This window comes from Mauremys mutica, chromosome 14, assembly GCF_020497125.1.
Source record: "Mauremys mutica isolate MM-2020 ecotype Southern chromosome 14, ASM2049712v1, whole genome shotgun sequence".
In the NCBI taxonomy this organism is placed as follows: Eukaryota; Metazoa; Chordata; order Testudines; family Geoemydidae; genus Mauremys; species Mauremys mutica.
This window is the reverse complement of record NC_059085.1, coordinates 18,358,584-18,374,481: the sequence shown is the minus strand read 5'-3', so window position 1 is coordinate 18,374,481 and position 15,898 is coordinate 18,358,584. Positions and strand designations below refer to the sequence as shown.

General features: G+C 43.5%; 1 long non-coding RNA gene across 2 annotated transcripts in view; it reads right to left on the bottom strand.

Annotated features, from left to right (window-relative positions):
- Positions 1–15,898, bottom strand: part of LOC123349549 — an 80,809-nt gene that overhangs the window by 25,779 nt on the left and 39,132 nt on the right. The window contains exon 3 of one of the 2 annotated variants that reach the window (XR_006573577.1): positions 13,405–13,529. The exons of the other annotated variant lie outside the window; for it this stretch is intronic. This is a non-coding gene — a long non-coding RNA (uncharacterized LOC123349549). Of the gene's footprint in view, positions 1–13,404; positions 13,530–15,898 lie in introns of those variants that run through there. 2 annotated transcript variants of the gene reach the window in all.

Genomic DNA, 15,898 nt, shown 5'->3' with positions numbered 1-15,898 from the left:
CTTAGAGCAACCATCAGGTTGTAATTTGGTGGGCTGGAGCTGAACTAGTTCCCTGCCTACCCCAGGTTCAGGGACATGAAGGTGGCATAAAAGTGACCTTTTCTCCTTCACCTCCCCACCCCATTTCAGTCTTGTTCTAGGCGCAGCTCACCTAACACAGGGATAGGGCCCGTACTCAGTAAGTAGCCAGGGAGAAACTAGAATTGGAGGAGGTTGCTAGGATTTCAATGTGTCATTATGGAACCTAAAAATCTCTCTATACATTAAAACATGTGATTTACAGATCTCTGAATGAACTGGTTATTGCATGAATGCTTGTCGTTCAGATGGACAAGAACATTACAACATGCATCAGTTTTTCAAAAGACATTTGGGCAGGATCCATACAAGTTTTTAAGGCCTGAAATCCCAGTTCTAAGCACCAGGGGCGGCTCTAGGTATTTTGCTGCCCCAAGCATGGCAGGCAGGCTGCCTTCGGCGACTTGCCTGAGGGAGGTCCCTGGTCCCACGGATTCGGTGGCACGCCTGTGGGAGGTCCACCGAAGCCGCGGGACCAGCGGCCCCTCCTCAGGCATGCCGCCGAAGGCAACCTGCCTGCCGCCCTCGCGGCGACTGGCAGAGCACCCCCCGCGGCTTGCTTCCCCAGGCATGCGCTTGGCAGGCTGGTGCCTGGAGCCGCCCCTGCTAAGCACCTCTGCAATCCATAGAACTCCTGCTCAGTTGCTGCCTAACCCTGTAGGTGCCTTAAGTTTTTTCCTCTGGGCATGTGCACTGCACCTCACACTAGGGTCTGGGCACCATCTCCTGCCTGAGTGCACTACTGCCTCATGATAGTCATCCAGACACCTATCTCCTGCCTCTGCCCTAGAGCTATTCACAGACTTGGAAAGATGGGAGCTCAGCTCCCCAAAGCCACATGGGAGGGCCTGATTTGGTAGGTGATCTCTAAGCACACCTTCCAGCTTGGCCCCCTCCAACAAGTTCATATCCTGTGGGAGTACACTAGGCTAAAGATTATAAGGGAGGTTCTCCTCCCCCACATGCAAGTTAGTGCCTATCTTCTCCCAGTTCATGGATCACTAGCAGAATTAGGTTAGCCTGAATTAGATGCCTACACTCCCTACACAATGAATGGGGAGAGAGAGATGCCTTAGACTAGCCACAAAGCCAACATGCTAAGAGGGAAGCTGTGTAAGTTAGTCACGGGGAAAGGCACCTAACTGTGCTAGTGCAGCCTTTTGGTACTAGCACATTTCTCCACTGGAAATGAAGTGCTGGAACAAAGTGTGCAAAGCATTGAATACATCCTTCCAAAACTGTCATGGGAATTTATCAGTCCAAGTGCAAAATGCACTTGACCCTAATGATAATAGTATAAAACCTTAGGGTATTTTATTTTATTGTAGTTTAATAAGTGAATGGGATTGTTAGTTTGATTTAACATAGTATACAGCATATTTCCTTATTTACAGCATAGTATTTGCCTAAAATGGAAGTGGACTAACTTTAAAAATTAAAATAAAAATTGCCAATGTGTAATATGAAGGAATAAGGTAATATTCCTTTAAAGTGTTTGTGAGCCCTCTAGAGGAACTCACTGTGTTCTTTGTCTTCCAAGTCACCAGAACCAGACAGAGCTGCAGTATGTACATAAAAGCAGCAAAGAATCCTGTGGCACCTTATAGACTAACAGACGTTTTGGAGCATGAGCTTTCGTGGGTGAATACCCACTTCGTCGGATGCAACGTTGCATCCGACGAAGTGGGTATTCACCCACGAAAGCTCATGCTCCAAAACGTCTGTTAGTCTATAAGGTGCCACAGGATTCTTTGCTGCTTTTACAGATCCAGACTAACATGGCTACCCCTCTGATACTTGACAGTATGTATGTAGTTAGGCTTTGTTTGTGTACATTTAGGGAACACTTCTTTGGGTCTCAACTGTTCCTGTGTGGTTTTGTCATATTTTTGTTGTGTAAAGAGCAAAGGTCACAAAACATTGGCAAAAGATGTGTTTGGTTTTTTTTAAAGTGAACCTACTTCAAATAGCCACCCTAGAGCTTCATAATATACAATAGACTCAGGAATCTTCTTTTCCCATTAACAGCAAAAGACCGACTACATCATGGACATTTTCATTAGTTTCAAGCTTTTTTTAAAAAAAAATCAGTGTTCTTTAGCATAAATGGTTCTAGAACTAAGGGCTTGTCTCCACAGAGTCCAAATGAGTTTCCACTATCAGGGGTGGCTCTAGGAATTGCGCCGCCCCAAGCAGGGCGGCACGCTGCGGGGGGCGCTCTGGCGGTCACCGGTCCCGCAGCTCCGGTGGACCTCCTGCAGACGTGCCTGTGGAGGGTCCGCTGGTCCCTCGGCTCCGGTGGACCTCCCGCAGGCACGCCTGTGGATGCTCCACCGGAGCCGCGGGACCAGCGGACCCTCCGCAGGCACGTCTGCGGGAGGTCCACCGGAGCCGCCTGCCACCCTCCCGCGGCACGCTGCCCCAAGCACGCGCTTGGTGCGCTGGGGTCTGGAGCCGGCCCTGCCACTATGCAGGAACTCTGCTAAGAAAAAAGAGCCCTAATATATTTGTATTAGATGGAGCCTGAAAAAAAGTAACTACTTCAGTGCACAGTAATTTTTTTTTAAATAAAGTAACTTGCCTACAACATGAAATAGCACTGAATTTACCATGGATGGATTTTATAACTAACTATATAATGCCTGCAGTACGATGGAGCTGATTCTTCTCTCACACGGATATGAATAAGCAGTAAGTTGCTCTAATGTAAAATTGGTTTAAGAGCAGTCACAGTCCTAATGCAGCTAAGGTTCTATAGGCAGAAAAAAATATTTTTTACTCATAGAGGGAGAAACATAAGAAAACCCATTTAGGGCACTTTCCACCTTCTCCTTCTCATGACCACAGCATAGGAATGCAACTCTCTTTCTGTCTCTGTCTTTTCTACCACTTTCTTTTTGATACATATGCACATAAGAATCTGGCCCTGAGATTAATATATCCAAGGGTTAGGTCTACACTGCAGTCAGGGGTGTGACTGCAGCATGTGTAGACGTGTAGCCACTCTAGTACATACCCAGGTCCTGGGTGGGCTTGGACAGCCTGTACTGCCATGGCTTCACTGCTAGTGGTAGTCAAGCTAGCTAGACCAAAGATAGCTCAGGTGTGCCTCTATGTGCTGCAGTAACACCTCTGACTGCAGCATAGGCCTACCCTGAATTATCTCAGGCAGATTCTCATGTGCATGCATATAAAAAAGAAAGCGAACAATTCACACCAAAAGTGGTTGAAAAAGAGAGGAAGATACAGGGAGACAGTTGCATTGCTACTATGTGGTCATGAGCAGGAGGGGTAGAAAGTTCCCTGACTGGGTTTTCTTCTATTGACCGCTGAGTAAAAATAAATGTTGATTCTGTCTTTGGAAAGGTCAAAGCTTTTCCAATGTCCAGTCTTCACCAGAAAGTCTGAAAAACAGTTCTTAATAATGGCAAAGAAATCAAGTGGTCCTTTTCCTCCCTCTCCTGGAGGACAGAGCCAGTAGTGGCGGGTCACTGAATACTTGAAGGATGGACCAGTTTTGTACTGACAACATAACCATTCAGACCCTTTTCCCTGCATGTAGCCAATAGAAAGAACTGCCCCAGAGAATCGCTTCTAATCCTCTTCCTGTTGCTGCTTCTTGTTTGAGATAGAGATGGAAGGTAAAAGCAACCCCAGACTAAGTTAAGGCTATTTTATATTTTTAGCTAATGGCCATATATAGTTACCTGCCTTTTCATCCTACTGCTTCTTTTCTGTAACACACCAAATTAGAATCGGGTGCATGATTTTGCTGAGTCTTCTTTTACCATGTGGTTAGGAATAAAACCTAACAACTGTGATGAAAATCTGTTTCCCTTCAGCTACCCATCCACATTGTACACATCTCTAGTGTATTTTGTTTGCTTGCGGCTGTGTGAGGTTCTCAGTGCTCAGTTTTGAGTTAGTAAGTGTTGGAGCAAATGTACTGATGATTTTTTTTCTCATAACAATATGAATCTTCTGTTCACAACTTCTATTCCTTAGCTATTATCTTTGATCATCAATATTATACAATCTTTGCCTGCATGCACGGCATACATGCAAATCTGTCTTTCATTTCCAGACTCAAGATGCTCCCATCTGTTCCCTTGAGACACAGCAACATGCCTCATAGGAAAATAGAGAAACATCAAGGATTCATACTATGCTCTGAAGTGATGAGAATTCACTCAGCAGTGGTGGCAGCTGATTTATATTTGTGAAGTCTTCCCACACATTGAGAATTGCCACAATCTGTCCTTGAGGCAGACATCTATTACCCCTAGCTCCACCTTACAGCATTGCTCAAAATCATCATTTTAACTGGTAAGATATTTAAAAATATACATGGTTCATCAGCAAGAACCTGTGTTGTAAAGTACAAATTATTGTCCTTTTCAGTGATTATCAACCTGTTCAATTAATCTGTTCTACAGTAATTGTTATAGCAAGTCACATTTGGAAGTCAGATTCAACCTATCACTCCCTCTTGACCTAGGAATATAGGGATTGCCATACTGTATCAAACCCAAGGTTCATCTAGTCTAGTATCCTGCCCCCTCCACCACATCAGAGGCCAGTACCAGATGCTTCTGAGAACAGTGTAAGAACCCTACAGTAGGCAGACATGTCTTCTTAAGAGGAAAACCTAGTTATACAGCCATCTAGCAGGCAAAAGAAAGGGAGCTTCTCTCCTACATACCTGCTAAGGTCTGCATCTCTGGTCCTGAGGACCTATAGTGATTTGCAGAAACAGACCTCCCTTTGGGCATACCTTAGCACTTATGTAGCATAATGGATCAGATCCTCAACTTATTTAAGTAGTCATTGCTCAGTTGGAGTCAGTGGAATTATGACAATGTACATCAGCTGGGGACCTGGGCCATTGACTTCCTGCCCACAGGATGGAGGAAGGGACTGTGATTAGGAGATACTGTCCTGCAGAGCAAAGGGACATTTCCTCCCACCCCTTAATGTGATCAGTGAGCCAAGATCTTCAGCTGGGGTAACTTGGCACAGCTCTACTAACTTCAGTGAAACTACACTGATGTACACCATCTGTGGATCTGACTCACCACATCTTTTAGTATTATTGCATTAAACTCTAAGATGAATGGGAAAACAGCCAGCTTCCTTTACCTTGATGGACTATTAATGCAAGATACTCAACTCATTAGTGGCAGAAATAGTAGTTGGCACATAGATGGCAATTTGTAAATTGCTGGCCCGACTCACAGGCAGAGGTTCTGAAACTCTAAAGGTTCAGATACTGCACTGGATATTCTATAGGCCAGTTAAGCATTTTCATCAAAAAAAAATTAATGGCTAATGTTATCATCTTACTTTTATACAAAATGCTACAAATTGTCTTTCATTTGGTGCAAAATTAAACGTGTTTGGTAAATAACAAGCAAACTGCCTATTGTTAATTTACTATGTACAAAATAAAGTTTTATTATGAAAGAGACAGAATTTTATAGTTAAGTGTCTAGTCACTTCAAGCCTGGACTTAAACATTCACTTTATTACCAGAAAGAACTGTCCATCTCATACAAACATTATAATATGCTAGCGTTTGTCAGTAATTGTCCCAGATTCTGTAAATCGTGGCATTGAGAATATATCAAATTAAATACCTACTTTTCTAGTAAGATTAGTCAATCACTACCCAAAGATTGATTTGCTGGTTACTGCTTCATATATTGCACCCAGGAATATGACTAAGACCTGGACATTTTAATTTATTTTAATAGGTATTTAAATATGTTTTCCTCTTACTAAGAAGATTTGCCTTAAAAGTCCCAACATTTTTCTAACAATTGCTCTACTTTTCCAGAAAGATTTGATGTATCTTTTTACTTTAAAAAAAAATGAAACTAAAAGTTGCTGAACTTTTAGTAATAATATTGGGCCAAATTCATCCATGATGCAACTCTGTTAACTAGAATAGACTACACTAGGGTTTAATTTAGACTCATATAAACTGTCTCCTGGTTATATTAAACCCTTTTGTATACTACTCCTAATAAAGAGATCACTTTTTATATTCTAAGTCTCAAAAGCTATCCTGGGAGGATAGTGCAGTATAAGATTTGGAACCACTTCCATTGCTACTAATAACTATATTTATTTTCTTTGGCAACCAATGCCCTAAGGCTTCTGAGAGCTTTCACAAAACAAAACACAATTATACAACAAGGCAATATGCCAGAATAGAAGACCAGGGCAATAGAGGAGACTACCCCTCACAAATAAAATACCTCCCATAAATATGGCCCAAAATAGCATTTTAATACATAACTAACATTGAAATGGAAATAATTTTTTAAAAAAGCCAGGAGCCTTGCTCTGGAAGGTGCTTTAGCACAGACATTTTCTAATTTGCCTCTAAAAGAGGCCTCGCCTTTTGTTCTCCCTCAACTATATTTTGGAATGACGTTCATGCCAGGGCCGCCCAGAGGATTCCGGGGGCCCGGGCTCTTCGGCGGCGGGGGGCCCTTCCGTTCCGGGACCCACCGTCGAAGTGCCCCGAAGACCCGTGGCGGGGTCCCCCCCCCCGCCGCCAAATTACCGCCGAAGCGGGACCCGCCACCGAAGCGCAGCCCGGTCTTCGGCGGTAATTCGGCGGAGGGGGGCCCCCGCCGCAGGTCTTCGGGGCACTTCGGCGGCGGGTCCCGGAACGGAAGGGCCCCCCGCCACCGAATTACTGCCGAAGACCGAGCTGAACTCGGCGGCGGGTCCCGCTCAGTCTTCGGCGGTAATTCGCCAGCGGGGGGTCGTTCCGCCCCGGAGCGGAAGGACCCGCCGCCGGCGAAGACCAGGGGCAGAAGAAGCTCCTGCACCCGGCCCCGCAAGAGTTTTCCGGGACTCCCGGAGCGAGTGAAGGACCCCGCTCCAGGGGTGTTGCGTCTCGGTGCCTCTCAAGCGGGCATGAACAAAGCTCTTCAGTCAGTATGATTGGCAGCTAAATCATTTATTTCTCTCCAGCATATTTCATTTATACAATTACTGCAGGCAATCAAGCAATTGCTAATTGGTTAATAAGGTACAGACAAGCACAGCTGTAACTTCATTGGCTATTTAACATCCTGGCCAACCCTCTAATTCATTATCCTGTTATTGTCTCCCAGCAGATAAGAACTAGCTTCATCCTTGAAACTTGCATGTCAGTTTCTCACACTCTTATGCAAAACAATCCGACACTTCCCCCCTTTTCTCATAATAAAAAAGGGAAGGCACAGCAAAACATTCCCAGCTCATAGCATCACATTACTACAATCTATTACACAGCAAAACTAAAAGCAAATCTAAACACCAGCTGCCTAACTAAACCGTAACAATATCTTCCGCAGTGCCCTACTTTTACCTATACATCCCTCCTCCAGGTAACACAAGTGGCCCAAGGGGCCAGGAGGGTTCTGCCAATGTGCAAACAGCCACAAAGCAGATTTCCAATAAGGGCTTCCGCTGCGACAACATGGGGCAGCAAAAGGCCGTAGTATTTATGGCACTCTGCGCCAAAATCAGCCAAGGCCGGACCCACTTCGCCGGAATCCACCTGGCTTACTGTCTTCCCATTTCCCATGCACCGTATCTGATCCAGTTAGGCCACCTGGCCTTTGCCTCGCTCTGGCAGTTCCCTACTTTCTCATAACAACATTATCTCATCCCTCTGTTCTCGTAATCACGCAGCTGTAATTTTCCACCAAGGCAGCATAGGGAAATTCTCCCCTCTATTCCAAAAACACATAAAAAATTAACAATAACCAATTAAGCAAAACAAAACTAAAAGCCAAATAATGCTTCCTCAATGTATAAGGCTTATCCATAACCATGCAATTCATAACATACAACACCAACAACATCAAACAAAACAAACATAAATACACAAAATCAAACACTTAAATGGTATAAATTCTGCAGGGTTCCCCCAATCTCTATTGCACACCAAATCGTGACAAATTTCTATTACCAATCCATCCCCCATGTGTCAGGTGATCAAACTGACACTGAGGGGGGGGGTCCTAGCAGGAAAAACACAACATAAACCACATAAACATTTTAACAAAATCACAATTCTTTCTGGCCAGAAACACATATCACAAACAAACATAAAACATAAATTTAAACTCTATAAATAATTACATGGTACATTAAATGCTATGCAGCTAACACCAATTTTCTTTAATATCTAAAAAACAAAAACAAAACTACCCCTACTGGGCAATTAATCATTACTTAAAATATACCAAAACCCTATATAGCTAGCAGGCAAAACAAAAAAAAAATTACTTCATCAAATAAATCATTTACATTAATACAATTGCTTCCTAGCTTACTCCTAAAATTCAAAGCTAATCACAGCTTAAAATTTCTTACTATTAGCCTCTAATTTTAAACACTAAAAAAAAAACATCACCACTTATATGCCCTTAGCCTAATACAATTACAATTACATAGCACAATATACAATCTTCAACTAATGCAACAAAATATTCATGGCCAAACAATTGCAAACTAATTTCTTGCCTAAATTTATTTACAAACATTTCAAAACACCAAAAACTTTTCTCTAAGCATTTTTACAAAATTCAACCTTTATTCCCTCTGGCAACCATAGAGTTAAACTTTTAGTCTCGCTACGCCCTCAAAAGTTTTTCAGCCAGCTTTCCAAGCCTTATCTGTTGCCTGTCCGCTTGGGCCCGATCCTGTTTTCCCTTCCAAATACGCTGTCTATATAATATAGACCACATCTAATATCAAGCAGTCTACAACGGCCAATAATCAGCACATGACACAAAATTAACAAAAAGTCTAAATAGACTAACAAAGGCACTTTACATAAAAATTCTTAGGGTCACATAAATTCAAAGCCATTCTCCCAAATTACCTAAATTTATGCCTAAACAATCCACAATTCCCCCCTTTGAGAATACTCAACAAACCCATTGGCTGAGTTTTCTCAAACTTGAAAAACAACAAACAATTAAACTCCAAAAAGCCGGGGTAAATAATTTCACATTCATCCTCCCCATGAACCCGGCAGGGTTCGATATGTAAAAGCCCTCACCCCCCAACTCAACCGGTTCACATGCTGGGGAGGGGCACTGCAAATATTTACACTTTTACTTAAACAGTATCTAAATATATTTTTACAACTCCAAATCAAATGGTACTCCTAATATATCTGTAAGGGCAGTGGGCTATCCTGGTGCTCAAAATCACTCCGAATGGCCATCAGCTGGCCATTCAAAACTTCAAACATACTAGCTCCCACGGCAATGCTTTCTCAGCCTCAATAAAATAAGGACATATCATTTACAATTCAATTAGGGTGGGCTATACATACTGAAGGATTTATCCAAAACACAGGGCGCAGCCTGTAGAATAAACCCCGAAATTCAATTAATACCACAATTCCAAACATAAGTCCCAGAAATTTCGTCCTGCCAGTGTATAATTCTTTGTTTCTTCACCAGGGTCAGTTCTCAATGTCCTTTTAGTCAGGAATTTCTGGACTTTGGCAATATCAACAACATAAATGTTTTTTCTTCTTTTCCACCACCGTCGTGGTTCAGCTTCAATGGGGGAAATTTACCAGGGCATGATCCCGTAGTAATTTTGCTCCTTTCAAAAAGCAACAACAAAAAAATTCCAATAACACATTCCGGTAGTGCCAGGCCGAGTTTTACAGCTATTCCAGCGGCCTGGGCACAGTCAAGCCCCCCCCTTTCTCTTGGCCGTTCGCCAAGTCTTAGTTGCAAGCAATGTCCTTGGCTGGGCCAAAAAAAAAAAGGAATGAGCTTTCTTGCCTTGTTAACTCATGCTGTTCCTTTTCCTTCCCTGCTTGGCTTCTTTTAATCTGTGAATCCTGTGTCAGCTATTGCTGCTCATACCGAAGAAGCATAATGGTTTTCCCGGCACTGTCCCAGGCTCAAACCTCCCGTCCAGGGCTCGCTTGCAGCGGAGCACCTCCTCACGTGCCTCTGCCTGCTCACGAGCCTCTGCCTGTGCCATGCACTCCAAAGCTTTCTCGTCCAGGGCTCGCTTCCAGCGGAGCACCTCCTCACGAGCCTCTGCCTGCTCCCCCTCTCTCCACAATGATCCAGCTGGAAAACCTTGCATTTGATTTAACTTATTATAAATAGCCTGCAGCTGTTGACCCTGGCGCTCCATTTTCTTATAAAAAACATTAAACTGGGTAAACTGAATAGGCGTAGTCAAATTGGGATAGACCTGTGATGGCACGTGTCTCACCCGAGCCTCCTTTATTTCCCCGCATTCGTGACACCCCCAGGTCCCGTGGACACGGCATGGCTCGGGAGGGGGTGCATACGGCAAAGCTGTTTTCATAGGCTCGGGCGTATTGGAGGGTAGTGGAACCATAACAGGGGCAACATTATCCAGGTCGGAAGCCAAAGGTATCACCGTGTCCTTGCCACCGAAAAACTCCCTGGCTCCAACCAACAACACAGAAGGCATTTCGGGCGTTGGGCGGAAAAGCTTAAAAAGGGCCGCCTGCACTCCTGCCTCGGCCACGAGAGTTTTTACTATCTTCTTTGTCTTATTCCATACTGGACTCAGGGAAAAGGCTTCCTTATCGCCCTGAGCCACCGACTTCCAAAGCTTGGAGCCTAGCCGCTCCCACACAGTTTTATTAAAAATTGTACTTGGCTTAACAAAAGGTTCCCTTCTCTGTCCCCACCGCAGCAGGCGGGATAACATATCAAAGGGGAGCCTTTCTCCCTGCCGCTTCATAATGTGCAATAAAGGCTTCTGTGTTATCTTTTCTTCAGCTGATACAGCAGCACTCACGTTAGCTGCTCTGCCCTTCTCCACCGCGGCTTATAGCCGCTCTCCTCAGGGCTCAGGTGCGCCTCTCTTTTCGGACGCCCGGGGGCTTCTCCAGCACTCCCCGCCGCGGCTCCCAGCCACCCGCCTCTGGGCTCAGGCTCCTGGCCGTTCGCCTCTGGGCTCAGGCTCCCGACACTATCATCACTCGATACGAATCACGTCGGAATCCGGGGGCTTCTCAAGCACTCCCCGCCGCGGCTCCCAGCCGCCCGCCTCTGGGCTCAGGCTCCTGGCCGTTCGCCTCTGGGCTCAAGCTCCCGACACTATCATCACTCGATACGAGTCACGTCGGATAAGCACTCCCCGCCTCTGGGCTCAGGCTCCTGGCCGTTCGCCTCTGGGCTCAGGGCTTCTCCGCCTGGGTCAGGCCACCGACACTTTCATTCGATACGAATCACGTCGGGGTCACCATTTGTTGCGTCTCGGTGCCTCTCAAGCGGGCATGAACAAAGCTCTTCAGTCAGTATGATTGGCAGCTAAATCATTTATTTCTCTCCAGCATATTTCATTTATACAATTACTGCAGGCAATCAAGCAATTGCTAATTGGTTAATAAGGTACAGACAAGCACAGCTGTAACTTCATTGGCTATTTAACATCCTGGCCAACCCTCTAATTCATTATCCTGTTATTGTCTCCCAGCAGATAAGAACTAGCTTCATCCTTGAAACTTGCATGTCAGTTTCTCACACTCTTATGCAAAACAATCCGACACAGGGGCCCCGAAAAACTCTGGTGGGGGCCCCTGTGGGGCCCGGGGCAAATTGCCCCTCTTGCCCCCCCCTCTGGGCGGCCCTGGTTCATGCCAGTCTTCACAATAACCATTGTCATCACACTCCATAGGCATCAATAGGAGTGTGATGTAATAGGCATCAATTAACATTAACTGGAATGTTTGAATTTTGCAATGTTTCTTACTCCCAAGTTGATTTTAAGAGTTTGAGTTGATCATCTGTTTGCTTGCAGTAGGAATTGGTCACTAAGTGCTAGTGGGGATAAGATCCACCAGCAATTTACCTATATTTATGAAGAGAGAGAGGATGTTTTTAAATACATCTTTCTCTTCTCTGCTCAGCTAACCAAACCCCTCAAGTCTGCAGCATTCAGAAGGAGGGGTTCTTTTGTGCAATTTCTTGTCTTCCTGCTTCCTATAGAGCCTTAGGAAGACACAAAAGGGAACAGAGAAAGGGAAAGTACTTGAAATTTTCCCTGCATATAATAGCCTCCCCTGCTCTTCCTCTCATTCCCTCAACCCATATTTATTATTTAACATGTTTATTATGGAAATGCCAAAGGGCCAGGCAAGAGTGGGGGCCCCTTTGTACTAGGTGCTGTTCAAACACAGAACAGTAGATGGTGGCTGCCCATAGACCTTACAACGCAACCTGAAAAGACAGATATGGGAAGGGGGGCAGGGTGAGGGGTGGAACACACACAGAATGAACAACAGGATGGCAGCAAGTGTCATCTTAGTACCCTGATTTTTTTGGGGGGAGGAGGTGTTTGTGGGGGTGCATTACTTAAGAGGATCAACTAAAGAAAAAGCCAGGGAAAGGATGGGGACAAGAAGGGCAGGTGTAGAGTGAAGCTGAGGTAACAGACTGTAATGGAGGGAGAGGGAGGTTTGGAGCAAATAGCCAATCAACACAGGGCAGGGAAGTCCAGTCAAAACTACAAAGAGTTTTCAGAATTTCCAAGGGATTAAAGGTCCCTGCTTTGGCTGCTTCTACCCTACTGGCTGGAGTCTCTGGCTGTCTCCTCTCTGCAGTTTTCTCCCAAGCCCACATCATGGGGGATGGTAAGGCACCTTAGCCTACTCAGGTATAATTCCATCTTCACATATACTATAGACTTCCGAACATCTGCCACAGCAGGGCTCCCCTCCTGCAGACCTTGTACACCAGCTCAATTTAAGATGTTGGTGCTTGAATCACACTATTGAGTGCCTAGCAGTTGAGGCACTGCACTGAGATTCAGGCGATCTGGCACAGACTGTCTGGTGACCTTGGTACTTAACCTATCCAGCCTCCGTTCCTGATCTGCATGGCGAGGATAATACATCATTTCCCCCTGTCTTTGCCTGTCGTGTCTATTTTGACTGTAAGCTCTTCAGGGCAGAAACTCTTATTCTTTTGGGGGCCTCTAGTGCTACTGCAATGCAAAATAGAATAAAATAAACACAAACAACATTCCTGAACAAAAAACTAAGAGTTAAGTCAAAGTGATTTTCAGTGGAGTTCCAAATACGTTACTGTTGCTTTACAAAGATTCTGCACTTAAACAAACAAAAAACCCAACAAACACCACCACCACCCTAACCTCAGAATATCTGAAAATGAACAGCTGAGTGATCCAGCCTATGCCACACAGCCCTTCATCACTGAATACCCACTACCCATCCCTATTCAAAACCGCACACTGAATTTTACAAAAACGTATGCAAAGGTCAAAACAACAAGTCACAACTTTCACCTTGAACCGTTCTTGTAAAGAATACCCTTCCAAAGTGCTGTTTCATCTGTACATAAATGTGAGCAAGCTTCTCTTTTTATATGGCACATTGCTACTGTTCAGAAGCTGCTGGAAAATACAGAGATCTGGGAAAAAAGCGTAATTACGGTTAATATTGCATCCACATAAAGAAGATCCATTCTTTGGAAATAGGGATCTAGAGCGGCAAGTCTATGAATCATGACATCCCCCTTCCTCCCCCACCTCTGTCCCCTCTGAGGTACACATATTTGTCATCTATACTGGTTCTTTGTCTTGAGCTATGCACCCAAATAGACTATTTGTGATTCACAGATCTATTATGCAGAGCTATCAGAGGTCAAACACAGAGCAATTCTATACCTCTGATGTCAGCCTGAACAGAAGCATTGTTCTTGGCAGTGACAGGAAAAAGGCACCATATCCAAATTACTGAAAGCTTTCTCATGACAGAAGAAAAAGCTGTCAGTTTAACAGCTGAACACAGAAGGTTCACCCAGTATATATATCCTTCTCATTCATGTAACATAAAACCCTGGAAAAAAAAAGAAGAAAAAAAGAAAGCTGGAATGGTGTCAGATTTTTTTAAGTTGTAAAAGCTCTTGTCATCACTGAACAAAGAAAACTGGCCATGTGTGTTGGCAAGACAGTACCACTGAATTACTAAATGGAAGGAGAGAGAAGGAGCCTCAATATATAATTTACAATATGTATACATAAAATACACTATATACAGTATGTGTATACACACTATTTTATTTATTTATATATACACACACATTTTGTTTTAATATTTATACTGCATATTTTATATGTATATACACATGCATATGTACAGTATATATCAAATACATAAATTTCATTTCCATAATGGGTGAAAAACTGTTTTGAATTCCCTTTGTTACGGTCTTTCCTACCCACCCAAACAATATCTCAGAGCCAAACTCTGCCACGCTCAGTCATGTTGTGTTGTTTCTTACTCCCTGAGGAGTTCCTTTGGCTTCAGTAAAACTACATGTGGAGCAAAGTGCTACTCGGCATTAGCAGAATCTGTCCCTCTGTCTTTTTAGAACTACAATTACTACTACGTTAGCAATTATTTATTTTTGTTGCTATAGAATAATTTTTAAATGTACACAATGAGCAACATTCATATGCGAATGCTGAATATGTTTCTCCACTCACGGGTTACATACCTATTACCCTAATGCAAAATTAAGAATACCAACAAGCATAGTGCACAACAACTAGCCTACCTAGTTGCATCATGCAACTCACTCACTGGATGGTGAACATGCACCAGTCAGTCTCATCCGCCACACTGTCCTTTAAGATATATCAGTCCTGACATTAGATTGTATTGGATTTTGTTTTCCACTGCTCCTGGTTTAGTAGTTTAAAAACTGAGGGGGATTATTTAGTGGGAGGACCATAGAGAGGATGCAAACAGTCTCAGAGAAAAGTGAAGGCTCTAATGAAAATCCACCCCACTCCCTTTAAAGTGCATGTGCAGTTCACCACTAATATCAAAGGAGATGGGTGGCTATGGAGGGAGAGGGAGAAACAGGGAAGAAGTCCGCCATTGCTAATTGGCTTGAATGGTGACCTAAACAACACTATCACAGATTCCTCACTCATTTCCTGAACTCCTGAGTAGACAGTAATTGGAGAACAGGAGCTGAATCACTCAGAGTTTGAAGAAAGCTTCTGTTTAAAAGAGGAAAAAACGCATCAGATATTCGTCCTCAATGCTAAAAGATGGTTATATTACCTGACCCACTGCCTGAAAGTGTAGATTCGCACCATGGAACTAGATCCTCAGATGATTTAAATCAGCATAGTTCCATTGACCTAAATAGAGCTGGACTAATTTATGCCAGCTGAGCATCTGGCTCCATTTTAGTGCAGCTATTGAAATTGTTATCCATGGAAGGGACTGCATGTTACACATATATTACACACCTTCTCAGCTAAAAGATAGGTGAGATGTAGACACATACAGCATTAGCATACAGTATTAGTATACTAAACATTGAAAATATTACAAGCAGAGATAGTTCTTTTGTTCCCTGTGGTTGCTTTTTACTATTGCAGATTAAGGAAAAGAAGAGCATCTTTGCTGCATAGAAGTTTGTGTGCTCCTGCTGTTTCTCTCTCACTTGAAGTCATAACCCTCTGTTTATGACAGCATAATTGTCTCCATGGAAACTAATTGTGTTATCATAAAACAGAGCACTCAGGTAATATTTGGACCCTGCAACTTAAAACCTACTAAGCATACAAACTAGAGTGGTACAAGTAACTGGGGTTTTTTTGGGTTCACTAATGGTTCTGAAAAATACATAAAAAATAAAAAGGGTTTGGGTCAAACCAAAACCAACATTTTTCAAAATTTTCAGGGAAACAAGAAAATTATAAAAATTTGTTTTCAGCCAAACAAAATATTTTGTTCACATCTTTAGTCTTTTTTAATAAA